Source organism: Sarcophilus harrisii, chromosome 4 (assembly GCF_902635505.1).
Source record: "Sarcophilus harrisii chromosome 4, mSarHar1.11, whole genome shotgun sequence".
Classification (NCBI taxonomy): Eukaryota; Metazoa; Chordata; class Mammalia; order Dasyuromorphia; family Dasyuridae; genus Sarcophilus; species Sarcophilus harrisii.
This window is the reverse complement of record NC_045429.1, coordinates 210424010-210451862: the sequence shown is the minus strand read 5'-3', so window position 1 is coordinate 210451862 and position 27853 is coordinate 210424010. Positions and strand designations below refer to the sequence as shown.

The 27853-nt window shown below is 33.1% G+C and overlaps 1 long non-coding RNA gene across 1 annotated transcript; it reads right to left on the bottom strand.

Moving 5' to 3' along the window:
• Positions 1-319: 319 nt before the first annotated feature.
• LOC116423686 lies at positions 320-26270 on the bottom strand. The gene is made up of 3 exons (XR_004234194.1): positions 26083-26270; positions 16605-16735; positions 320-537 (listed from the first exon to the last, which is right to left on the bottom strand). It is a non-coding gene; the product is annotated as an uncharacterized LOC116423686 (long non-coding RNA).
• Between the last annotated feature and the right edge of the window lie 1583 nt (positions 26271-27853).

Genomic DNA, 27853 nt, shown 5'->3' with positions numbered 1-27853 from the left:
ATTTAATATTATATTAATTTATATCTGCCTTTCATAATATATGTCCTCTGAACCATCTAAATAAGAGAATTTCCTATTTATAGGCCTTCTTCTGTAACTATTGGATCTGATGGAAATATCAGATCTGATAACATTTTAATTTTAAACTCTCTCAGTCAGGTCTGCAATCACTTCAAAGAGACTGTTTTAGCATTCTTTTCTGAGCAAATGCAAATTAGGACAATCTTGTAACCCAGACTGGAAGGTTAAAGTACAATCAGTTATTTGTTGTTCGGAAAATGTAATAGAATACTTACAAAGAGAGACAAAAATTAGACTTGCAATTTTATTGATATTGGGAACTCCCAAGATGAGGAAACTATATTAATGCAGGTCAGAGACTTTTCTTCTTCAAGTATTACCTAAATATTGGAGTGTTTAGGTGACACCTGAAGGGATCACACAGTAAGTACATGTTTAAACTGTACTTGGATATAGGTCTTCTTGCTCCTGAAAAAAGCTTCTGACACGCTACATCAGGTTGTCTCTGCAACTTCACTGAAATGAGAATTTTAAAAAACCTTAAAATTATTTGAATTTAAATAAAATTCCATTTCTATTTCCATTAAATTCCAATTTCCATTAAAAAAAAATCCAATTCTAATGACATAAGTCAGAAGCAGGAATTGAATCTATTATTAATGGATCAGATGTAAGTTTATTTAAAATAATATATATATATATATTTAAAGTGTGGAGTTCCAAAATCTATGTCTCCCTAAGAAGGAATGAGATATAGGTTATCCATGTGTAATTATATAAAATATTTCCATATTAATCATTTTTACAAGTTTTGAATAAAAGGACAAAAATGAAAGTGAAAAATAGTATAGTTCAGTCTGCATTCGGTTAATACCAGTTCTTTCTCTAGAGGTGGAAAATTTGTTTCATTATTATGCCTTTGGGCTTGTCTTGTATATTGTCAAGAATATTTAAGTCATTAAATTATTTGTCAAACAACATTTTTGTTACTGTGTACACTGTTCTCTTAGTTCTCTTCATTTCAAAAAATATCAGTTCATATACATCTTACCAGTTTTTTTTGAAATTATCTTGCTTGCCATTTCTTATGGCACAATAATATTCCAATATGTTCATATATCATAACTTGTTCATTTATGCCCCAGATGATGAGTATCCTATCAATTTCCAATTCTTTGCCACCATGAAAAGAGTCACTTTAGATATTTTTCTGCATATGTGCATCCTTTTTCCATTTCATGATCTCTTTAGGATACAGATTTAATAGTATTATTACTGGATCAAAGGGCTAGCAGATTATTAATCTTTTGGGTCATAGTTCCAAATTGCTCTCAAGAGTGGTTGGATCAGTTCACAATTCCACAAACGATGCATTATGGTTATAATTTTCCCACATCCTCTTTAACATTTTTCATTTTCTTTTTCTGTCATATTAGCCAACCTGATAGGTATGAAGTTGTAAATTGGTGTCAGGAACCAACATCCCCTCCTTTAACAATCTTTGTTCAGGTGGTCTTCTCCCCTCCCCAAAGGCAACTGCACTCTTAGTTAAACACCCCTGTTTGAAGAAGAATGCTTTTAGAGCACAATGATTCGAGGGGTCCGAGGATGAACATTAACTACAAGGACCATGTGAACTTTGACACAGAGATAATGGTCTCACGTAGCAGTATAGCATAAAAACAAGACCCTTTGCATGAATAAAGTTGAGCCGTGACAAAATTTGCTCGGTCTCCCTCCTCTTTCTCGCCCGTTTCTCTTTCAGGCTGGGTCCCCCTCGATCCCCCGAATAACTGAGTCCCGCTGGACGGGACACATTGGCATTATTTTAGTTTGCATTTCTCTAATCAATAGTGTAGAGCATTTTTTTCCCAATATGACTATAGATAGCTTTAATTTCTTCATCTGAAAAATTCTTGTATGCATCCTTTGAACATTTTTCAATTAGGAATGACTTTTTTTTTTTTTTTTTTTTTTACTATAAATATAATTCAGTTGTTTCTATATTTTGGAAATGAGGCCTTCTAGAAATGCTGACTAAAAATTGTTTATCCTCTTTCTGTTTTCCTTCAAATCTTTGTTGCATTGGTTTTCTTTGTGTATTTTAAAGAAATTTAATGTAATAAAAATTATCTATTTTACATTTCATAATCTTCTCTATCTCTTGTTTGTTCATAAATTTTTCCCTTCTCCATATATTTTATACGTCAACTATTTCTTTTTTCTTCTAATTTGCTTATGATTTCACCTTTATACCTAAATTATTTATTAATTTGTTTTATTTTGGCATACAGTATGAGATGATCATCTATTTCTAGTTTTTGAAATTTTATTTTTCAGTTTTCTCAGCAGTTTTTATTTCATACTAAGTTTTTCTGCAAATGATTTATGTGGATTTATTTTTAGTCATCCTACTTTGTTAAAATTTTTCATTTCAAATAATTATATGTTCTATATTATTTTATGTTTAAATATTATTGCCCACAAAGAATTGATAGTTTTGTCTACACATTACCTATTCTAATTCCTTTACTTTCTTTTTTTCATTTCTTGCTATTGCTAAAATTTCTGATACAATATCACATAATATAAGTGATAATTCATTTCCTTGCTTCACCATTGATTGTATTAGGAAGGCTTCTTGCTTATTCCCATCAAGATTATGTTTGCTGATGTTTTTTGATAAATATTACTTTAGAAAAAAACATTTATTCCTACACTCTCTAGTGTTTTAATAGCAATGGGTATTATATTTTGTCAAAGTCTTTTTCTGTATCTATTGTGATAATCATATGATTTTTGTTGGTTTTGTTATGTATATGGTTGATAATGCTAATAGTTTTCTAAATATTGAATCTGCCTTGAAATCCTGGTATAAAATTATGATCCTTGTGATACATATATGAAATTTCTTTGCTTGTATTTTATTTAATTTTTTGTTTCAATAGGTAGGTGAATCCATAGATTAGGTAAATCTGTCTATAATTTTCTTTTTCTGATTTGGTTCTTCCTGTTTTAGATATCAGCACCGTATTTGAGTTATAAAATGAATTTTGAAGGACTCCACTTATTTTTCCAAGTAGTCTATATATTATTGGAATTGGTTGTTCTTTAAAAGTTTTATAAAATTCTTTTGTACTTCCATCTGATCTTGGGGATTTTTTCTAAGTAATCTCATTGCTGATTTATTCAACTGATTTATCTAAAAATGGATTAGATATTTTATTTATTCTCTCTAAATCTGGATAATTTTTATTTTTGAGGATATTCATCCACTTCATTTAGATCCTCAAATTTATAGGCATATAATCAGGCATTATAACTCCTAAAAATCATCCTTGTTGCTGGTGAGTTCACTCTTTTCATTTTTGACACTAGTAATTTGTTGTGTTCAATATTTTAATCAAATTAATCAACATTTTGTTTTCTTTTTCATAAAACCAATTTCTAATTGTATTTATTAGTTCAATTATTTTTACTTTCAATTATATTAATCTCTTCTTTGATTTTTCAATTTGATGTTTAATTGTTTCAGTTATTTTTAGTTTTTAATTATATACTTGAGTCATTCAACTGCTTTTTCACTATTTTATTGATTTAGCAATTAGAGATGTGAAATTTCCCCTAAGTACTGCTTAGGCTGCATCCCATCAATTTTGGTATATTTTATCTCATTCTTGTTGTTATTATTAATAAAATTTTCAATTGTTTCAGTGATTTATTCTTTGACCCACTTTTTAAGATTAGTTTATTTTATTTCTAATTAATTTCAATATCAATTGCCATCATCCATTATTTTTCATTGTATTACAATCTGGAAAAATCTGTTTAGTATGTTTGCTTTGGTGCATTTGAATGTGAGGCATTTATGTTCTAACACATGATCAAATTTTAATGTCATGTATTGTTGAGAAAAAGGTAGATTCTTTTCTATTACCATTCATTTTTCTCCACAGAGATATCAAAACTAATTTTTCCAGACTTTTAGTCTTGTCCTTAATTTCTGTCTTGTTTATTTTTGTTGTTGTTGTTAGACATATCAAATTCTGATAAGGGAAAGTTGAGGCTTCCTCTTCCCCCAGCATATATATATGTATACACACACACACACACACACACACACACACACACACACACATATATATGCTGGGAGGAGAGGAAGCCTCAACTTTCCCTTACCAGAAATATATATATATGTATGTATGCATATGTATATATATATATATGTATGTATGCATATACACACACATACACATACACACAAACATACAGTTATCTGGTTGCACAAGAAAAATCAGATTAAGAAGGAAGAAAATAAAAAACCAAGGGGGAAATAATATAAAACAGAGAAAGTCAGAATGCTATGTTGTGTTCCACCCTCCGTTCCCATGGTTCTCTCTCTAGGTGTACATGGTTCTCTTAATCACTGCACAAGTGGAACTGATTTGAAAGATCTCAATGTTGAAGAGAGCCATGTCCATCAGACGTGATATTATATAGTCTTGTTGTTGCCGTATATAATGATCTCCTGGTTCTGCACATTTCACTTAGCATCAGTTCATGTAGGTTTCTCCAATCCACTCTGAGATCATCCTGCTGGTCATTTCTTACACAACAATAGTATTCCATAGCATTCATATGCTATAATTTATTCAGCCATTCTCCAATTGATGGGGATCCACCCAGTTTCCAGTTTCCTGCCAATACAAAGAGGGCTGCCACAAACATTTCTTTACATGTGGGTCCCTTTCCCCACTTTAAGATGACTTTCGGATATAATCCCAGTAGAAACGCTGCTGGATAAAAGGATATGCACAGTTTGATAATTATTTGAGCATAGTTCCAAGTTGCTCTCTAGAATAGCTGGTTCAATTCACAGTTCCACCAACAATGTATCAGGGTCCCAGTTTTCCCACATCCCCTCCAACATTCATCATTATCTTTTTCTGTCATCTTAGTGAATCTGAGAGCTATTAGTGATATCTCAGAATTGTCTTAATTTGCATTTCTCTGATCAATAGTTATCTGGAGTCCCTTTTCATGTTGCTACAAATAGTTTCAGTTTCTTCATCTGAAAATTGTTCATATCCTTTGATATGAATCTGGTTTTGCTCATTTCACTTCTGCTGGTCATTTCTTACAGAACAATAATATTCCCTAAAATTCATATACCATAATTTCCTCAGCCATTCTCCAATTGATGAGCATCCACTCAATTTCCAGTTTCTAGCCACTACTAAGAGGGCTGCCCCTTCACCTCCCCAAAGAATAAAGATCAAGGATTTTCTCTTATTCTGAATCCTGCTGATTTTAATATACTCTGGGTGTTAAACGTGGTCATCACATTCAATGGCCAATTTTCCTTCATCAGTTCTCAATATATATCAATTGGAGAATGGCTTGAACTATTTTATAAATTTGAGCCAATTTTCTATATCTTTTGGAAATGAGGCCTTTATCAGATCCTTTGGATATAAAAAATGTCTTCCCAGTTTATTGCTTCCCTTCTGACCTTGTCTACATTAATTTTGTTTATACATAAACTTTTTAACTTAATGTAATCAAAATTATCTATTTTATGATCAATAACGATCTCTAGTTCTTCTTTGGTCAAAAATTCCTTCCTCCTCCAATAATATGAGAGGTAAACTATCCTATATTCTTCTAATTTGTTTATAATATTGTTATTGATGTCTAGATCATGAACCCATGTTGACCTTATCTTGGTATAGCGTGTTAGATGTGGGTCTATGCCTACTTTCTGCCATATTAGTTTTCAGTTTTCCCAGAAGTTTTTGTCAAATAGTGAATAATTAATTATTAATCCAAAAGGTGGGGCTTTTCAGGTTTGTCAAATACTAGATTGTTATAGTCATTGTCTATTGTATTCTGTGAGTCTAACATATTCCACTAATCAACTAGTCTATTTCTTAGCCAGTACCAAATGGTTTTGATGACCGCTATTTTACAATATGGATCTGGTAATGATAGGCTACCTTCATTTACTTTTCTCTTCATTAATTCCTTTGAAATTCTTGCCCTTCTAAGGAAACTTATCATATTTGAGGGAATTTAGAGAGGGGGAGGAACATTCTGTGAATCTTACTCTCATCAGAGTTGGCTCAAAGAAAAAATAATTGACATTTGTTTTAGAGAAAATTCTCTCTCGCCTCATTAAAAATGGGGGAGAGGAAAAGGGAAAAGAAAAAGAGTAATAAGGGAAAGAAGGGGGAAAGACTCAAAGGGGGAGAGGGAGCGATTATAAAGAGGATAAGTATCGTGATACAAGAGGGGTACATAAGTTTAAAAGGGGGAAAGAGGGTTGGGGGAGGCAAGAATAAGTAAAGCACAATCTGGGGTTATTAGGATGGCAGGAAATACAGATTTAGTAATTCTAACCGTAAATGTGAATGGGATGAACTCCCCCATAAAGAGGAGGCAGATAGCAGACTGGATCAAAAGTCAGAACCCTACAATATGTTGTTTACAAGAAACACATTTAAAGCAGGGGGATACATATAGAGTAAAGGTAAAAGGCTGGAGCAAAATCTATTATGCTTCAGGTGAAGTCAAAAAAGCAGGGGTAGCCATCCTTATCTCAGATCAAGCAAAAGTAAAAATTGATCTAATTAAAAGAGATAAGGAAGGAAACTACATCCTGCTAAAGGGTAGCATAAACAACGAAGCAATATCAATATTAAACATATATGCACCAAGTGGTATGGCACTCAACTTCCTAAAGGAGAAGTTAAGAGAGTTGCAAGAAGAAATAGACAACAAAACTGTAATAGTAGGAGATCTCAACCTTGCACTCTCAGAATTAGACAAATCAAACCACAAAACAAATAAGAAAGAAATTAAAGAAGTAAATAGAATATTAGAAAAATTAGGTATGTTGGATCTTTGGAGAAAATTGAATGGAGATAGAAGGGAATATACTTTCTTCTCAGCAGTTCATGGAACCTATTCAAAAATTGACCATATATTAGGACATAAAGACCTCAAAATTAAATGCAAGAAAGCAGAAATAGTAAATGCTTTCTTTTCAGATCATGATGCAATAAAAACTACATTCAACAAAAAGTTAGGGGGAAATAGACCAAAAAGTAATTGGAAACTAAACAATCTCATCTTAAAGAATGATTGGGTGAAGCAGCAAATTATAGATACAATTAATAATTTCACTCAAGATAATGACAATGATGAGACATCATACCAAAATTTGTGGGATGCAGCCAAAGCGGTAATAAGAGGGAATTTTATATCCTTAGAGGCTTACTTGAATAAAACAGAGAAAGAAAAGATTAATGAATTGGGCTTGCAACTAAAAAAACTAAAAAAAGACCAAATTAAAAACCCCCAATCAAATACTAAATTGGAAATTCTAAAATTAAAAGGAGAAATTAAAAATATTGAAAGTAAAAAAACTATTGAACTAATTAATAAAACTAAGAGTTGGTTCTATGAAAAAGCCAATAAAATAGATAAGCCTTTGGTAAATCTGATTAGAAAAAGGAGGGAGGAAAATGAAATTAGTAGTCTTAAAAATGAAAAGGGAGAACTTTCCACCAATGAAGAGGAAATTAGAGAAATAATAAGGAGTTATTTTGCTCAACTTTATGCCAATAAATTTGATAACCTAAGTGAAATGGATGACTACCTCCAAAAAATATAGACTTCCCAGACTAACAGAGGAGGAAGTAAATTGCTTGAATAGTCCCATTTCAGAAAAAGAAATAGAACAGGCAATTAAACAACTCCCTAAGAAAAAATCCCCAGGACCAGATGGATTTACATGTGAATTTTATCAAACATTTAAAGAACAATTGGCCCCAATGCTATATAAATTATTTGATAAAATAGGGAATGAAGGAGTCCTACCAAATTCCTTTTATTTCACAGACACGGTACTGATACCTATACCAGGTAGGTTGAAAACAGAGAAAGAAAATTATAGATCAATCTCCCTAATTAATATGGATGCTAAAATCTTAAATAGGATATTAGCAAAAAGACTACAGAAAATCATCTCCAAGATAATACACTATGATCAAGTAGGATTTATACCAGGAATGCAGGGCTGGTTCAATATTAGGAAAACTATCAATATAATTGGCCATGTTAATAACCAAATTAACAAAAACCATATGATCATCTCAATAGATGCAGAAAAAGCATTTGATAAAATCCAACATCCATTCCTATTAAAAACACTTGAGAGTATAGGAATAAATGGACTTTTCCTTAAAATAATCAGCAGCATCTATTTAAAACCATCAGTAAGCATCATATGTAATGGAGACAAACTGCAACCATTCCCAATAAGATCTGGAGTGAAACAAGGTTGCCCACTATCACCGTTACTATTTAATATTGTATTAGAAACGCTAGCTATAGCAATAAGAGCTGAGAAAGAGATTAAAGGAATAAGAATAGGCAATGAGGAAGCCAAATTATCACTCTTTGCCGATGACATGATGGTATACTTAGAGAACCCCAGAGATTCTGCTAAAAAGTTATTAGAAATAATCCACAACTTTAGCAAAGTTGCTGGTTATAAAATAAACCCACATAAGTCATCAGCATTCTTATATATCACTAACAAAATCCAACAGTCAGAGTTACAAAGAGAAATTCCATTTAAAGTAACTACTGATAATATAAAATATTTAGGAATCTATCTGCCAAGGGAAAATCAGAAACTTTATGAGCAAAATTACAGACCACTTTTCACACAAATTAAGTCTGATCTAACCAATTGGAAAAATATTAAATGCTCTTGGATAGGGCGAGCAAATATAATAAAGATGACAATATTACCTAAACTAATCTATTTATTTAGCGCTATACCAATCAGACTCCCAAAAAACTATTTTAATGACCTAGAAAAAATAACAACAAAGTTCATATGGAAAAACAAAAGGTCAAGAATTTCAAGGGAATTAATGAAAAAAAAATCAAATGATGGTGGCTTAGCTGTACCAGATCTAAAATTATATTATAGAGCAGCAGTTACCAAAACTATTTGGTATTGGCTAAGGAATAGATTAGTTGATCAGTGGAATAGATTAGGTTCAAGGGATAAAACAGTCAACAAATATAGCAACCTAGTCTTTGACAAACCCAAAGATCCCAGCTTTTGGGATAAGAACTTACTGTTTGATAAAAATTGCTGGGAAAATTGGAAACTAATATGGCAGAAACTAGGCATTGATCCATACTTAACGCCGTACACCAAGATAAGGTCAAAATGGGTTCATGACCTAGGCATAAAGAATGAAATTATTAATAAATTAGAGGAACATAGGATAGTTTACCTCTCAGACCTGTGGAAGGGGAAGGTCTTTATGACCAAAGCAGAACTAGAGATCATTACTGATCACAAAATAGAAAATTTCGATTATACCAAACTGAAAAGTTTTTGTACAAACAAAACTAATGCAGACAAGATTAGAAGGGAAGCAATAAACTGGGAAAATATTTTTACAGTCAAAGGTTCTGATAAAGGCCTCATTTCCAAAATATATAGAGAATTAACTCTAATTTATAAAAAATCAAGCCATTCTCCAATTGAAAAATGGTCAAAGGATATGAACAGACAATTCTCAGATGAAGAAATTGAAACTATTTCTAGTCATATGAAAAGATGCTCCAAGTCATTATTAATCAGAGAAATGCAAATTAAGACAACTCTAAGATACCACTACACACCTGTCAGATTGGCTAAGATGACAGGAAAAAATAATGATGATTGTTGGAGGGGATGTGGGAAAACTGGGACATTGATTCATTGTTGGTGGAGTTGTGAACGAATCCAACCATTTTGGAGAGTAGTTTGGAACTATGCTCAAAAAGTTATCAAACTGTGCATACCCTTTGATCCAGCAGTGTTACTACTGGGATTATATCCCAAAGAGATTATAAAGAAGGGAAAGGGACCTGTATGTGCACGAATGTTTGTGGCAGCCCTTTTTGTAGTGGCTAGAAACTGGAAACTGAATGGATGTCCATCAGTTGGAGAATGGCTGAATAAATTGTGGTATATGAAAATTATGGAATATTACTGCTCTGTAAGAAATGACCAACAGGATGATTTCAGAAAGGCCTGGAGAGACTTACATGAACTGATGCTGAGTGAAATGAGCAGGACCAGGAGATCATTATATACTTCAACAACAATACTAGATGATGACCAGTTCTGATGGATCAGGCCATCCTCAGCAACGAGATCAACCAAATCATTTCTAATGGAGCAGTAATGAACTGAACCAGCTATGCCCAGAAAAAGAACTCTGGGAGATGACTAAAAACCATTACATTAAATTCCCAATCACTATATTTATGCACACATGCATTTTTGATTTCCTTCACAAGCTAATTGTACAATAATTCAAAGTCTGTTTCTTTTTGTACAGCAAAATAATGTTTTGGTCATGTATACTTATTGTGTATCTAAGTTATATTTTAATATATTTAACATCTACTGGTCATCCTGCCATCTAGGGGAGGGGGTGGGGGGGGTAAGAGGTGAAAAATTGGAACAAGAGGTTTGGCAATTGTTAATGCTGTAAAGTTACCCATGTATATATCCTGTAAATAAAAGGCTATTAAATAAAAAAAAAATTAAAAAAAAAAAAGGAATTAAAGTCATCAATAGTCATCAAAAAAAAAAAAAATAAATAAATAAATTCTTGCCCTTAAAACACCTTTACTATGAAAGGTTCTGATAAAGGGCTCATTTTTAAAATATGTAGATAATTGACTCAAATTTATAAGAAATCAACCCATTCTCCAATTGATAAATGGTCAAAGGATATGAACAGTTTTCAAATGATGAAATTGAAACTATTTCTACCCATATCAAAAGGTATTCCAAATCATTGATCAGAGAAATGCAAATTAAGATAACTCTGAGATACCACTACACACCTGTCAGATTAGCTAAGATGTCAGGAAAAGATAGAGACAAATGTTGGACGGGATTTGGGGAAACTGGGACACTGATGCATTGTTAGTAGAGTTGTGAATGGATCCATCCATTCTGGAGAACAATTGGAACTATGCTGAAAAAGTTGTCATACTGTGCATACCATTTGATCCAGCAGTGTTACTACTGGGGTTATATCCCAAAAAGATATTAAAGAAGGGAAGTGGATTCACTTGTGCAAAAATGTTTGGGGCAGCCCTCTTATTAATGGCTAGAAACTGGAAATTGAGTGTATGCTCATCATTTGGAGAATGGCTGAGGAATTTATGGTATATGAATTTTAGGGAACATTATTGTTCTGTAAGAAATGACCAGCAGAAGTGAAATGAGCAAAACCAGGAGATCATTATATTCTTCAACAATGATACTGTATGAGGATATATTCTGATAGAAGTGGATATCTTTGACAAAGAGAAGATCTACTTCAGTTCCAGTTGATCAATGATGAGCAGCTATATCCAAAGAAAGAACACTGGGAAATCAGTGTAAATTGTTAGCATTTTTGTTTTTCTTCCCAAGTTATTTTTATCTTCAGAATCCAATTCTTCCTGTGCAACAAGAGAAATGTTCAGTTCTGCACACATATATCGTATCTATGATATACTGTAACATATTTAACATGTATAAGACTGCTTGCCATCTAAGAAAGAGGGTGAAGGGAGGGAAAGGAAAAGTCAGAACAAAAATGAGTACAAGGGATAATGTTGTAAAAAATTACAAAGGCATATGTTCTGTCAATAAAAAGTTACAATAAAAAAAAATACCAGCAGGATGAATACCGAGAGGCCTAGAGAAGCTTACATGAACTGATGCTGAGTGAAATGAGCAGAACCAGGAGATCATTATATACTTCAACAATAATACTGTATGAGGATGTATTCTGATGGAAGTGGATTCTTCAACAAAGAGAAGATCTAACTCGGTTTCAATTGATCAATGATGGACAGAAGCAGCTACTCCCAAAGAAAGAATACTGGGAAATGAGTGTGGACCACAATATAGCATTTGCACTCTTTCTGTTGTTGTTTGCTTACATTTTTGTTTTTCTTCTTTCTAAATCTGATTTTTCTTATGCAACAAGATAACTGTATAAATATGTATACATATATTGTATATAACATCTACTTAAAAAAAACTCAAGTGATGCATAAATGTAGGTATTACTAAGTATATCCCACATGAAATGTTGCATTACTTAATGAACAGTTTTTCCTCTGTTTCTGAATTACTAGAACTAAAACATGGATCAGTTCATTTAAGCCTCTCCAGGCCTCTTGGTATTCATCCTGCTGGTCATTTTTTTTTAATTGTAACTTTTTATTGACAGAATATATGCCTGTGTAATTTTTTACAACATTATCCCTTGCACTCACTTCTGTTCCGTCTTTTCCTTTCCCTCCCTCCCCTAACTTTTTGTTGAATGTAGTTTTTATTGCATTGTGATCTGAAAAGAAAACATTTACTATTTATGCCTTTCTGCATTTAATTTTGAGGTCTATGTCCTAATATATGGCCAGTTTTTGTGTAGGTTCCATGAACTGCTGAGAAAAAAGTATACTCCTTTCTGTTACCATACAGTTTTCTCCAGAGATCTATCATACCTATTTTTTCTAATATTCTATTTACCTCTTATTTTCTTTCTTATTTGTTTTGTGGTTTGATTTATCTAATTCAGAGAGTGCAAGATTGAGATCTCCCACTATTATAGTTTTGCTGTCTATTTCTTCTTGCAACTCTCTTAACTTCTCTTTTAGGAAGTTAGATGCTATACCACTTGGTGCATATGTGTTTAATATTGTTATGGCTTTATTGTCTATAGTACCTTTAGTAGTTTCCTTCCTTTTCTCTTTTAATTAGATCAATTTTTGCTTATCTTGATCTGAGATAAGGATGGCTAGCCCTGGTTTTTTTTACTTCACCTGAAGCATAGTAGATTCGGCTCCATATATCTCTCCCTGCTTTAAATATGTTTCCTGTAAACATCATATTGTACGGTTCTGATTTTTGATCCAGTCTGCTATCCACCTCTGCTTTATGGGAGAGTTAATCCCCTTCACATTTATGGTTAAAATGACTAATTCTGTATTTCCTGCCATCATAATATCCCCAGATTATGCTTTTCTTTTTCTTGCCCTCCTTACCCCCTTCCCTAGTTTTAAACTAATGGGCCCCACTTGTGTCATGTAACTCTACTTCTTTAGGATCCCTCTGTCCTCCCTTTGAATCTTTTCCCCTTTCTTGTACCCTTCACTTATTACTTTTTTCCTTTTTCCTTTTCCCTTTTCCTCTCCCACTTTTTGATGAGGTGAGAGAAGATTCTCTGTAAAATAAATATGCCAATTATTTTCTCTTTGAGCCAACTCTGATGAGAGTAAGATTCACACAATGTTCCTCTCCTTCTCTAAGTTCCCTCAGACATGATAGGTTTCCTTTGACTCACCTTGGGATGGAGTTTCCCTCTTTTTATCTTCCCTTTTACCTTTTTCTGACCCTATCCCTTTTCCATTTTTACTTCCTTTTTTATGTTATATCAGTAAAATCAAATTATCCATGTGGTCTTTATGTATATCCACAACAGAAATGTAGTTCTCAAGAGTTCTTTTTACCTTTTCATGCTTCTCTTGAATCCTATGGTTGGAGATCAAATTTTTTATTTAGATCTGGTTTTTTCCTTGGAAACAAATGGAATTCATCTATTTCATTACTTATCCATCTTCTTCCAAAGAAGAAAATGCTCAGCTTAGCTGCGTAGTTTATTCTTGGATGCATTCCAAATTCTTTTCCCTTTCAGAATATCAGATTCTAGGCCCTTCAGTCCTTTAATGTGGAAACAGCTAGATCTTGAGTGATCCTTATTGTTGTTCCTTGGTATTTGAATTGTTTCTTTCCGGCTGCTTGTAATATTTTTCCTTAGTTTGATAGTTCTGACACTTAGCCACAATATTCTTGGAGTTATTGTTTTAGGGTCTTTTTCAGAAGGTGCTCGAGAAATTCATTCAATGCTTATTTTATTTTCTGATTCTATTACACCTGGGCTGTTCTCTTTGATGGTTTCTTATAAAATACTATCTAGGCTCTTTTTTTTCTTCATAATTTTTGGGATGTCCAATAATCCTCAGATTATCTCTCCTAGATCTATTTTCCAGGTTTGTTGTTTTTCCAAGTAGATATTTAGCATTTTTTCCCTAATTTTTTTTCTCATTTTTTTTTTTTTGTTTTGCTTGACTGATTTTTTATGTCTCTATGAATCAGTAATTTCTATTTGTTTAGTTCTGATTTTTAGTGAATTATTTTCTTCATTAGCTTTTTTTACTTTTTTTTGTATATGTCCAATTGAATTTTTAAATGAGTTTGCTCTATGGAATTTTTTTTCCCATTTCACTATATTTTAGTGAGTTATTTTATTTTTCTTATTCACAAATCCTACTTTCTTGGGAATTCTGTACCTTTTCCAATTCATAAATTATGTTTCCCTGCACTCTTTGGGAGTTTTTTACCTTTTCCAATTCACATTTCAGGAAGATGTTGCTCTCTTGCATGGCTTCTTTTTCCTTTCCCCATTTTTCTTCTAGTTCTCTTTTAAGGTTTTTAATATTCTCTTCTAGGAGACCCTTTTGTTTTGGGGACCAACAATTGTCTGGGGACTGTCTGCTGTCTGCTATTAGTCTTCTCGGAGTTGAAAACTTGCTTTCTTTCTGAATAAAAGCTATTGATCGTCCTTTTGATTTTTTTACTCATTTTTTTTTTAAAAAAAAGACTGTAGGGTCTGTCTTCAGGGCCAGGGGCTTACCAGCTTTCACTGCAGAACAGAGATAGGTATATGGATGGGTAGCTGTCCTGACAACTAACTACAAAGAGCAGCAAGGTAAGTTAGTGTTCTGGGAAAGAGTTCCCCACCAGAAGTGAATCAGGCTTAAGTGCCCTGCAAAAACCCTGCTGTTCAGGTTAACGACTACCCTGGGGCTAGAAGCTGAGCAGTGAAATTGTCACTGCCCCAGGCCAAAGCTCTCTGTGCAACTGTGGGTATTAGCGGCTGACCAGGGAATAGCCCACACCAACTGGAAATGTCCCTGCCCAGGGAAGCAGGGTCACACTGTGAAAGTTCTAGTTCCCCAGGCCAAGCTCTCCATTGTGTAGATTAAAGGCTGCCCTGGTCTGTGCCCCTGTGCTGTGAAGATTTGTAAGTGCCTGCAGAATGCAGCTGCACAGCTGTGCTGTAGTCTGTGCTGAGTCACTTCCTGTTTTAGCTGGTTATAGCCAGATCTTACTAGGTTCTGACATTTTTTAAAGAGTGTCCTCTGTCTTTAGCTTTAAGTTCTCTGCCAGTTTACTGCTTTATAATTAAGGCAGAGCACTTAGCCTATGAGAGAGTTGTCTCTATAACTTTTCTAGACACAGAGGTCATCCCCACCCCTGGTCTGCTCCAGTGCTCGTTTCTACTATCTCCCTGTCTGCACTGGTCTGTTTCAGCCCCTCAGGACAAACCTGCTCTAGCGATCTTCCAGATTATCTTCAGCTGGTAAATTGTTGTGCTTCTAATCTTCATGAATTTTAGCAGTCAAGTGCTAATTTTGAGGCTGAATTTAATAGTTGGTCATGAGGTCATGAGAGAAGCTTAGAAAGTCATGTCTGCCTTCACCATCTTGGCTACACCGAATTCAATTTTAATTTTTAAAAACATATTTTCTTCAATAGGCATTTGAACTTCCTTTTTCCAATTGGACAATTATATTTTTAGTGAGTTATTTTCCTATTTTATTGTTTTGAATATCTTATTCCATGCTTTGATTTGTTTTTCATGATTTTCTTGTATCATTCTCCTTTTTTTCCCATTTTTTTTGCTTTTCTAATTTTTTTTTAAATCTTTTTTTCTTTTTAAACTGAATTGAGAAAAATGATACATTCAGCTTCTTAGTGGGATTTCATGATGCCCAAGTTGTTGTTTTGGTAGCATTTTGTTTTAATATGTTAACAATTTTTATCACAAGTTTGGAAAGTTTAAAGATAAGTGTATATTTCCTCCAGCTATCTTGTCTCTAAAGTTGTTGTAGATCCACTTACATTTTAAGTATACCCAGGCACTTTTATAAAAGCATTTTCCCTGTTTCAAAGTATGTGATATGAGTGTTTTAGAAATTGAGGTGAAAACCATTATATATATTTTTTGTATTGGCTTAATTTTAATTATTTGGGTCTGAGTTTAAATCACATTTTTCTTTGAGGCTTCACGCATAGTTCTTTTGATTCTATTATCCTCTTCTAACTTCATGCCTTGGTTTTCTGTATCACTGTAGTAATTTTCTAAAGAGCTTTTTTTTTTTTGTTGTTTGTTTTGGTTTTTGTTCATTTTTTTTTGACTTTTTTTGTAATTTGGTGTTTTCATATAAGACTTGGTTTCTCATCCTGTATTTTTTTTTTTTTTCTGAGACTATGAATCTTACTGCTGGCTTTCATGGGTTTCAGTGCTTAGTTGTTTGCTGCCTCTGAATACTATGCTTCCCTTCAGATTTGTACTGAATGGTGGGGCCTCCCTGTCGGTATCCCGTAGGTGTGAATTTTATCTGTTGGCCTATTCCAGGTAAGGGACCTTACTGACCTTGGAAGAAAAAATTTGTTGGTAGTCTGCCCCAGAAGTGACATACTGCTGCTGGTTTGCTATTGAACAAGGATCTGTCTTCTGGCAGACCCTAGGTGTTGGGTCTTGCTTTAACCAACCCTGTTGGTTAGCTGTCAAATGAGAAGGAAGAAGCAGATATTAGAAAAATACTGGGTTAAATTTATATTTATTTCTTCCTGCAAAATATCATTAGCCTATATATATTACATTGCATTACATTGAATTGTAATTATATTGAAGCTGTCCTTCTGATAGCTACCATTTAATGAGGAAGAAGAGGCCCAACCTATATATTCAAGTCTTTTTTTTTTTTTTTTTTTTTTTTTATTTAATAGCCTTTTATTTACAGGATATATACATGGGTAACTTTACAGCATTAACAATTGCCAAACCTCTTGTTCCAATTTTTCACCTCTTACCCCCCCACCCCCTCCCCTAGATGGCAGGATGACCAGTAGATGTTAAATATATTAAAATATAAATTAGATACACAATAAGTATACCTGACCAAAAAGTTATTTTTCTGTAGAAAAAGAATCAGACACTGAAATATTGTACAATTAGCTTGTGAAGGAAATCAAAAATGCAGGTGTGCATAAATATAGGGATTGGGAATTCAATGTAATGGTTTTTAGTCATCTCCCAGAGTTCTTTTTCTGGGCATAGCTAGTTCAGTTCATTACTGCTCCATTAGAAATGATTTGGTTGACCTCGTTGCTGAGGATGGCCTGATCCATCAGAACTGGTCATCATCTAGTATTGTTGTTGAAGTATATAATGATCTCCTGGTCCTGCTCATTTCACTCAGCATCAGTTCGTGTAAGTCTCTCCAGGCCTTTCTGAAATCATCCTGTTGGTCATTTCTTACAGAACAGTAATATTCCATAATTTTCATATACCACAATTTATTCAGCCATTCTCCAACTGATGGACATCCATTCAGTTTCCAGTTTCTAGCCACTACAAAAAGGGCTGCCACAAACATTCGTGCACATACAGGTCCCTTTCCCTTCTTTATAATCTCTTTGGGATATAATCCCAGTAGTAACACTGCTGGATCAAAGGGTATGCACAGTTTGATAACTTTTTGAGCATAGTTCCAAACTACTCTCCAAAATGGTTGGATTCGTTCACAACTCCACCAACAATGCATCAATGTCCCAGTTTTCCCGCATCCCCTCCAACAATCATCATTATTTTTTCCTGTCATCTTAGCCAATCTGACAGGTGTGTAGTGGTATCTTAGAGTTGTCTTAATTTGCATTTCTCTGATTAATAATGACTTGGAGCATCTTTTCATATGACTAGAAATAGTTTCAATTTCTTCATCTGAGAATTGTCTGTTCATATCCTTTGACCATTTTTCAATTGGAGAATGGCTTGATTTTTTATAAATTAGAGTTAATTCTCTATTACATTCAAGTCTTTAACTCTCTTCTCACCAAATGATGGTTTGCCAAACTGTGTTCTTCTAAATGCATTCTCTGAAGGGAGAGAAAACTATGAAAATAAGGTAATACTTAGAGAAGCTGACATTTTGATCACAGATCTATTCCAAGTTTACTCTACTCACTAGGTGGGGAATTTCTACCTCACAGGGATTTTGAATTATTTTTCTTGATTGAACAAAAATATGCTGCTCCTAGTTAGTGAGTTCATTCATTCTGTTACTTGTCTTTTATACTTTACCTATGTATACCTTTCTTAATTTCTGTTTGTGACTGGCTAAAATAAAATTTTTATTGCTCTTCAGTACTAGTGCTATTATTACTTAGTGACTACAGTGATGATTACAATGAAAATGACAATAATGAGGATGATTATTACTTTACTAATATTTTCAGACAATGTATTTGAGTTCAGGGTATGTGGGGTGTGAAGTTCCCTTTATAGTAGTAAGAGACATTTAACCAATTGCAATAAAGTTTCATTCATGGAAAATGTCTTTCAAATTCATGGCAATGCCAATATAGTTCGTGCAAAGTACTTTGAAATTTTTTTAAGAAAAAGAAAAATACCAAGTTAGAATCTGTTGTAATAATTCTAATTATATATTTGAGGCACAAAGAAAGTACAATTGATGTTAACCTATGTGAAAGATCTAATCCTTTAGGCCTTAATGAGTGTGGCTAGGCTAAATTTCTTTGTTTGGTTTGCAATATTAATTTCATGATCTATGTTGAAACAAGAAAAAGAAAGATTCATTTCTTAGAGAAGATGATATTGTGCTTACATGGGAGAAGAGGAGAAAAAAAGTAGAACCAGTTTGATACACTTTACCCTACACTTTTTCTAGCAAAAACAGTGATCTTATTTGTTTAAATATCTATAGGAAAGATTACCTAAACTTAAGACTCTGTTTTGTATTTTATAATTTTATTTTAATTTTCCAAAATGTGGTAAGTTCATGGATATCCATATAAGAAAATATGGCCAAAGCTTGAACTTTTTTTTATTTGATTGTTCTGAAAAAAAAAAGCAAATGAGAAAAAACTTTGTTCATTTTCAGCTAGAATTCTTGTAGTCCAGTGTGGTAGAGTGGTTATAATAATGTTAAAATAATAATTTTGCCCTTATTTTGAAGAATCTTAAATGAATATTCATGGAATTATAAGGTAAAAGTTATCATAATTAGAAGTAGAGATCTTATACACATATTTATAGTTAATAATTTCATATTATAGTCCTGAAATTAGAAATCTTAAAAATATATGATAGTTAATATTGGAGCACCCAATTCCAATGGTCTTGTGATGGAAAAAGTCATTTACACCCAGAGAAAAGACTGTGGGGACTGAATGGGTATCACAACATAGTATTTTCACTTTTTTGTTGTTTGCTTGCATTTTTTCCCTTTTTGATTCAATTTCTTCTTGTGAAGCATGGTAATTGTGGAAATAGATGTAGAAGAATTGCACAAGTATAAAATATTGCCATTTAGGAGAAGGGGTGTGGGGAAGGGAGTGAAAAAAAAAAACAATTTGAAACCAAAAGTTTTTCAGGGGTGAATGTTGAAAACTATTTATACATATGTTTTAAAAATAAAAAGCATTAGATATCTTAAAAAATAAAAACATATTTATACTCTTTGGTTATGGGACACCCAGGTGAAACAATGGATAGGCCCTTGAAGTTGGACACAGGAAGAATTATCATCATGAGTTCAATTCTAGCCTCAGACATTTATTAGCTTTATGATCCTGAACAAATCACTTAACCTTATTTTCCTCAATTTCCTCAACTATTAATGATTTAGAGAAGGAAATAGCAAATCACTGTGACCCAAAAAAGGTCACAAAAGAATCAGACTTGACTGAAAAACACTGAACAAAAACAAGCACAACAATTTGTTGAAGTTTGAAGTTAGTGGCTCTGGATTTAAATAGCATCTTCTTCACTTATTATCTTTGTGATCCCAGGCAAGTCATTTAACATATATAAGTATAAGAAAATTTCAAGGTCTTATTCAAAAAATCTTGGTGAATTGAAGGCTATATTATGATGGATATAATATTTGCATTTCAAAATGTATGTAAAATATTTTTCATCAACATCAGTAAAAAGTTGTTTATAATAAGAAACACATCAAAGTGAAATCAAGTATTTCAATGAATAATATATCTCCCTTCACTGGATAGAAACAAGAGACTCAGGGCTAAAATTGTATAAAACTGTATTATATTGCTTTATATCAATATGCTATTGATATAATGTAAGTTACTGCGTCATAAATAAATCTGTAATAGAGATAGAGAAGATTATATATGTATATATATAAATCTATTAATATATATAGATTATGATAGAAAAGAATCAAAGAAGTTATCTTAGATATGTCATTTTAGATATTTCATATTTTTTCTATTTTTCATTCTTTTGGTTTTGTTTTATTGTTTCTTGATTTCTTAAAAAGTCATTAGCTTCCATTTGTTCAATTCAAATTTTTAAGGAATTATTTTCCTTAGTAATCTTTTGTACCTCCTTTTCTATTTGGCCAACTTTTTCCTTTTTAAGGCATTTTTCTATTCTTTGCCTTTTTGTACTTCCTTTTGCATCACTTTAATTTTCTTATTAATTTTCCCTCCATCTCTCTTACTTCATTTTCAAAATTCCTTTTTTAGCTCTTCCATATCCAGAGTCCAGTTTTTATTTTTCTTGGAAGCTTGAATGTAGCAGCTTTGATTTTATTATCTTATTTTGAATTTGTGTTTTGATCTTCCTTGTTACCATAATGAATTTCTATAGTCAGAATATTTTCCTGTTGTTTACTCATATTCCCAGCCCAATACTGGATTTTTAACTTTTTATAAATTATAACTCCATTTCCAAGGTGGAGCCTGCAATGTCCTAAGCTTCAGGGGTTTTGTGTATCTAAATTCTAGGGACTTGTAAGGTTTCAGCTCTTGTAAGCTGGTATGATCCAAGGAAAAGTGTGTTTACTCTTGGCCTGTGACTCTATGAGTGACCCAAAACACTCTTTTCTGCTCTGAACTGTGAGGAAGATCCAAACTGCAATGTAGTTGTCAGGCATAGAATATTAGTGCTCCTCCTCTCCCTAGGACTATGATCTACATCCTAGGTCTGATTATGAGCACAGCAGAGGCAGCTAGATAACATAGTGGATAGAGCATTGGATCTGAAATGAGAAGGACCTGAGTTCAAATCTGGCCTCAGACACTTAACATTTACTAGCTGTGTAACCCTGGGCAAGTTGCTAAACCCAAATTGCCTCACTAAATAAATAAATGAGTTAATAAATAAATAAATAACCTTTAAAAATGAGATGACCAAGGCAATAGAGTCTTTGTTCTAGCAGAGCTGGCTCCTTCTGACCAGTTATTGGGCCCCATTAATATCTGTGGGAGACCTCCAGAAGTTGCTGCTCCTGCTACTGTTGTTGCTGATTTAGTAGCTCTCACTATTCCTGGTTTGCTGAATTCAGGGCTGTGCTAGGGCAGACTGTGCCAAATTTTGCTCCACTCTCACCCTGGTGCTACAAACTTTTCCTGCTGACTCTCTGTATCATCTTTGGTGTCTGTGGGCTGAGAGATCAGAAACCCACCATTGATTCGGAGGATCCAAGAACTTCTAGTTTTCTGGGCCAGAGTTATGCTGGTTTGGTCTGTGTTGGACTGTGCTCTATTCTCACTCTGTTGCAGCAGACTTTTCCTGTTGACCTTCTAAGTTGTCTTCAGCTGGAAAATTTTTTCACTCCATCTTTTGGGGTTCTGATACTCAAATTGGTTTAGAGTCATTATTTAAAGGTATTTGGAAGGATTTGAGGGAGAGTTCAATGGAGTCTTTGCCTTTACTTCATCATCTTGGCTCTACCTCCAACCCTATCATTTTCATTTTCAACATAAAGAAACCAGGACATAGAGAAGTTAAAAGACTTGCTGAGGTCATAATGCAAGAAAATAACAGGGATTGATTTCTATACCTCTTAACTTTAGAAAGCATTTTCCTGACATAAAATAGGTCACAGCATAATGAATTTTATTTCATTAGGTAGAATAAGGTAATGTTTTTGTTGTCCTCTGCTCCAGGCTATACAAATATACAAGCCAAGAATAAGTAGTTTGATACAAGTGTGTCTAGAGTTCATTGTCCCATTTTCCTTTCAATATTCTCTAACAGATAAATCATACTTTTGACTCTTGGCTTAGTACTACTAATTGATACTGATCATGTCTCTAAACATCTTTTCTTCCTTTGTAAAGTAGACTTTGACCAAAAAAGAAAATATCATTGACTACTGACAAACAATCACAACAGGCTCAGCAAGAGACTTGTAAAGTTCTAATGTTGCCTTTTGCCTTGACTTGCTGCATGACTTTAGGCAAAACAATCTCTCAATGCCTCAGTTTCTTTATTTGAATAATCAGGATAATGATACTGAATTCCATGACAAGGTAAATGGGTAATAATTAAACCTAATTTCCAATTTCAGTGCTAAATAACATGTTTATAAAGGGAGATTCATTAACATTTTGTAATTGTTAGGTTGTATCTACTGATAAGAACACACTTTCATTTTTCATCTACTAGAGGAAGATGTATGAGAATAATATACTAATAGAATAATACACTAACTCCAAATAGAGATCTAATTATGTTGTCAAGCCCAAGAATTCTGAATTGAAGAAAACAAAGTATCAGATCTATGTAGGGAAGCCAAGGGCATATTGCCTAGTCTTTGGTCTGAAACCCCCACTGAACTGTATTGGTTGTAAGATCTAGTTTGGTCCCTACTGTTTTAAACCCTGCAAGTAACTATTGTTACATGGCCTTTAGGGACTGTAAGTATAATTTTCCAATTTTATCTTTTTTCCCCCTCATGCCCTACAACAATTTAAGAAAAATGTCAGAGATTCTGCTGACCAAAAGTAAAAATGACATACCATGACCTGGATTGGGAAATCAGACTCTATATATTGGGAACTGCTGGTTTCACAATATAAAATTAGTTTGGGCTCCCAACAAGAAATTATTTCCTCTCTAGTCTTGACACTCATAATTATCTTTACAACTGGATTACTAAACACTATTAATACAATTCAGTTGTACATCATTGAGAGGAGAAATAATAATTTTACTGCATATAATAAAAAGCCCTAAAAATTTAAGGAAGCATAGAATTCCATTTCCAAAAATTCCATAATATTTTACATTCTAATATTTTATAAGTTTTTAATGGTTACTTTAACTTAGAGAGCAAAAGAGTTATTACAAAATTCTATTACATGGTCTTATGCAAAAGAAAATTTCTCCCCACAAAAGACATGTGTGGCAAGTAGAAATTTCATAAAAATTAACAGAAGTAACATTTCCTAGTAAATAACAGTTTGTTAACAGTGATGCCTGTGACCATTAATAGACCACTCTATTAATTTTTCAATTGTTTCCCCCTCTAATGAATCAATGACCACAATGCAACTGATAAAAATAAATATTTATGAGACCCCAAAGGAAGGGCAGATAGTAGAAAATCTTTATGATTAGCTATAATTTGGAAAAATGATTGGGCCATTAGGTGTAGATAATCAAAATCATTTTTAACAATTAAGAAATATTAACTGCTTTATGTGATTCAGCTCATTCCAATAATTTTGGATGTATAAACAGAACCACCCCAAAACAAGATACTTCCAGGTAAGCTTTCTCCTTGGAGACCAAGTTACTCCTAACTTTGAGAAGGGAAATCAAGAATAAAATAATTTTCTCCTAGGAAGGACTCTGACCAAGATGATTTTTTCTGTTTAAACAGGTAAGTGAGGCATTACCTTGGGAATTATATGTAATCATATCTTGCTTTTCATTTGACCTGAGAGTTGTCTTTTTCAGCAAAGTTGAGAAATGAAGTTTGACGAAATGGGGAATAGGTTGCAGTTATATTGGTTATAAATGATACAGAATAATATTAGTTTTCTCACAAATGAGTGCTTTTCTTGGGCCAAAATTTTCCAAATTTAGGATCAGTATCTTTGAGTGGCAGAAATGAACAAGAACTGTGGGTATCAGGTCCAAAGAAATAACAGAATTATTGGATATTTCTGATCATATCTCCCACAAAATGAAAATAAAATTTAAATCAATAGCAAAAGAAATGAGAATTAAAGTGCAATTTAAGCTAATTTTTATACAATTCTCAATACATGTGATTGGTGACCATTATTTAGTCAGATTTATGACAGATTATTGCATTGTTCTTAGATTTATACCTCTAAGGCTTATGAGTCAATGTATTCCAACTGGTACATTTAACAAATAAGAAAACTGATGCAGACATAATTTAAGTGAATTTTTAAATGTCACATACATGACTGAACTGGGATCAAACCTAAGCTTTCTGACTTCAAACAACCTGATTTCCGTTGATATTGGTGTTCAACTTAGAAGCAAAGTTTAATTCAAGCTAATAACATAGAGGCATGATTTTCAATAGGAGAATTAGTCTCTATATTCAAAGGGTACTTTTCAATTTTAAGGTGTGCTGTGAAGAATTACTGAAATAAGATTACTGAAATAATTTTTTTCATATAACTGGAAGAGACATTTTGTATTATCATAATGAAGATATAAAGTGAAATTTAAAATCTGGGTTCTGAATTTTATATATTCCTGCTGTCATAGAAACCTTTGTTATGAACTAGGCTTTAAAAGAGGAGTTTTTATCCTAAAAATTACTCCTTTAGCATTAACATCTCTTACTACAGGCATATTGAATTTGTAGTTTGCTTATGTCTTATTTACTATATTTGATTGCAAATTTCTTGAAAGTGGGAAATATATTTTTTACAATTATATTGACTTATGCTTTAGCTATTTTAGTAGTATTTTTTTCATAAAAATCTTTTAAATTTAATATTAATGTTCGATTTTTTGGATCTCCTTTGATTTTTAGGATTTCTATTTCCTTGTTGCTTATTTGAAAATATATATTTTATTCCCCTAAATTTTAAGCTTTTTTTAGTTGCATGCTCTAATTGCGATTATGTTCCTTCTTTTTAAAATTGATATAAATATTTATAGATATAAAAATTTCCACAAAGTACTGTTTTGGTAATATTTCACAAATTGGGGTCTGCTTTCATTTGAATGCAATTATCTTTATACAAATAATTGTCTATTTTTTCTTGACTCAGTTGTTCTTTTATGATTAAATTATTTAGTGTCCAACTAATTTTAATTTTTATCTCTAAGGAAGTTTTTTTTTTTTAATTATAGCTTTTTATTTACAAGTTATATGCTTGAGTAATTTTACAGCACTGACAATTGCCAAACATTTTGTTTCAATTTTTCCCCTCCTTCGCCCATCCCCTCCCCCAGATGGCAGGTTGACCAATACACGTTAAATATGATAAAGTGTAAATTAAATACAATATAAATATACATGTCCAAACAGTTATTTTGCTGTACAAAAAGAATTGGACTTTGAAATAGTGTACTATTAGCCTGTGAAGGAAATCAAAAATGCAGGTGGACAAAAATAGAGGGATTGGAAATTCTTTGTAATGGTATAGTCATCTCCCAGAGCTCTTCGCTGGGTGTATCTGGTTCAATTCATTGCTGCTCTATTGGAACTGATTTGGTTTGTCTCATTGCTAGAGATGGCCATGTCCATCAGAATTGATCATCATATAGTATTGTTGTTGAAGTATATAAGGATCTCCTGGCCCTGCTTGTTTCACTCAGCATCAGTTCATGTAAGTCTCTCCAGGTCTTTCTGAAAGAAAGATTATTTCTTTCCAAACAATAATTTTCCATAATATTCACATACCACAATTTATTCAGCCATTCTCCATTTGATGGGCATCCACTCAGTTTCCAGTTTCTGGCCACTACAAAGAGGGTTGCCATCTAAGGAAGTTTTAATGAGTAATTGTTGTTTGCTCTTTTTTTACAGGTTTTTTTTTTTTTTTTTACCATTATGCTAAATATATTCATCTCTGCTTACCTTTGGGTGTAGAGCCACTGTCTCAAACTATTGCTTTTCTCTTTCACACTGTTGTTTCCAAATTAATTTTGTTGGACTCAAACTCATTCCAAGTTGGTTCATGTCACTGATCTATTGGTCTATGCTCCAGTCATTTCCAGGGGAAGTCCCTTGGTCCCCTTTAGCTGCACCCACTTGTTGTTCTTTTTATTTTTGGCACTGTAGTCAGGGCATATCCTCCTTTGTGACTGGTAACAAACATTCCAATTGTGATGTAGAACTGAGTATGGGTAATAGAGTCGTCAATCAGTGCTAGTTGTATATAACTTCAGCAAAGGATCCTCTGCAATCTCTTTTTGTGTCCTTTTTTCACCCTCATGGTCTCTGGACTGAAATCTCCCTCAGTGACCACTGATGTTATAACCACTTTGCCACTATCACATGTATGGAATCTGCACAGACCTCCATCACGCCTCCAACCAATGTTCTCCACGTTTTTGCTGTTGTTTACTTGCATTTTGTTTTCCTTCTCATTTTTTACCTTTTTAATGTGATTTTTCTTGTATGGCATAGTTATTGTGGAAATATGTATAGAAGAATTACACATGCTTAACATCTATTTAAATAAAAAATGCAAGTGGACAAAAATATAGGGATTGGGAATTCAATGTAATGGTTCTTAGTCGTTCCCCAGAGTTCTTTCGCTGGGTGTAGCTGGTTCATTTCATTACTGCTCCATTGGAACTGATTTGGTCCATGTCATTGCTGAAGATGGCCAAGACCATCAGAATTTATCATCATATAGTATTGTTGTCGAAGTATATAATGATCTCCTGGCCCTGCATAGATGCCATTTCTAATGTCCCTTCCTTCATACTATGCTCCTGGAAAAACCCCAATCCCAGTTTCTGCACATCTTGTTTTCATTTTACTGCAGCTGCTATGGGTTGCAATAAAATGACTCTTTATGACATATTTTTGGTTATCTCATTCAAATTAACATGCTTCTTTTAAGTTGTTTAGAGAAGTGTGTTGGGAGAGTTCAGAAAAAAAAAATCTTACTTCATTCCTCCATTTTGACTTTACCCTTCCAGGAACTTGCTCTTAATCATCTTTGTTCTTTAATCAAATTTACTGTCTTCCTCCCCCATCCATTGCTAATAGTCCCTGGACACAGTAGTCAATCAATATATTTTCATTAATAGACACTAAATAAATTCATTTTACAATGACTGATTTTACTAAAAAGAGATTATCACTTCTAAGGAATTTCAAAACTCTTAGAAACAAAACTGGGCAAGAGAATGTACTCAAATACATTTGAGTGGACTAAAACTACAGACATTGATGAAACATTTCTATCAAAGATTATACTGCCCAGTAGAGAAAATGAAGTACACTTTGACAGCATAAATACACTATCCCAGACCTAATGTTTTCTGGTAAGCTTGTATAAGAAGCAAGAATTCATTCTTCTTTCACTGTAAGCAACATTTAACATTTTCTCTGTTAGATATTGTGGGAATTCGGACTGCTGTTATTTGTCTGCTACAGAATGCCTAATGTCTGTTGGTTGATAGGGTCAGTGGTTTCTTTTCCTTTAATAAAAAAAAGAATTTATGATACATTGTGGTCAGGGACCTTCCAAAACCAGGGGAATTGCTGACAGCCTACTGGCTTGCCTTGGAGAATTTTTTTTTCCTCCAAGTTTCTGGGTGAACACACAAGACATTAAGAATGTGTTACCCTGAAAAGGTAATTCAGGATTTTTGTGCCCTGGGCATCTTTGACA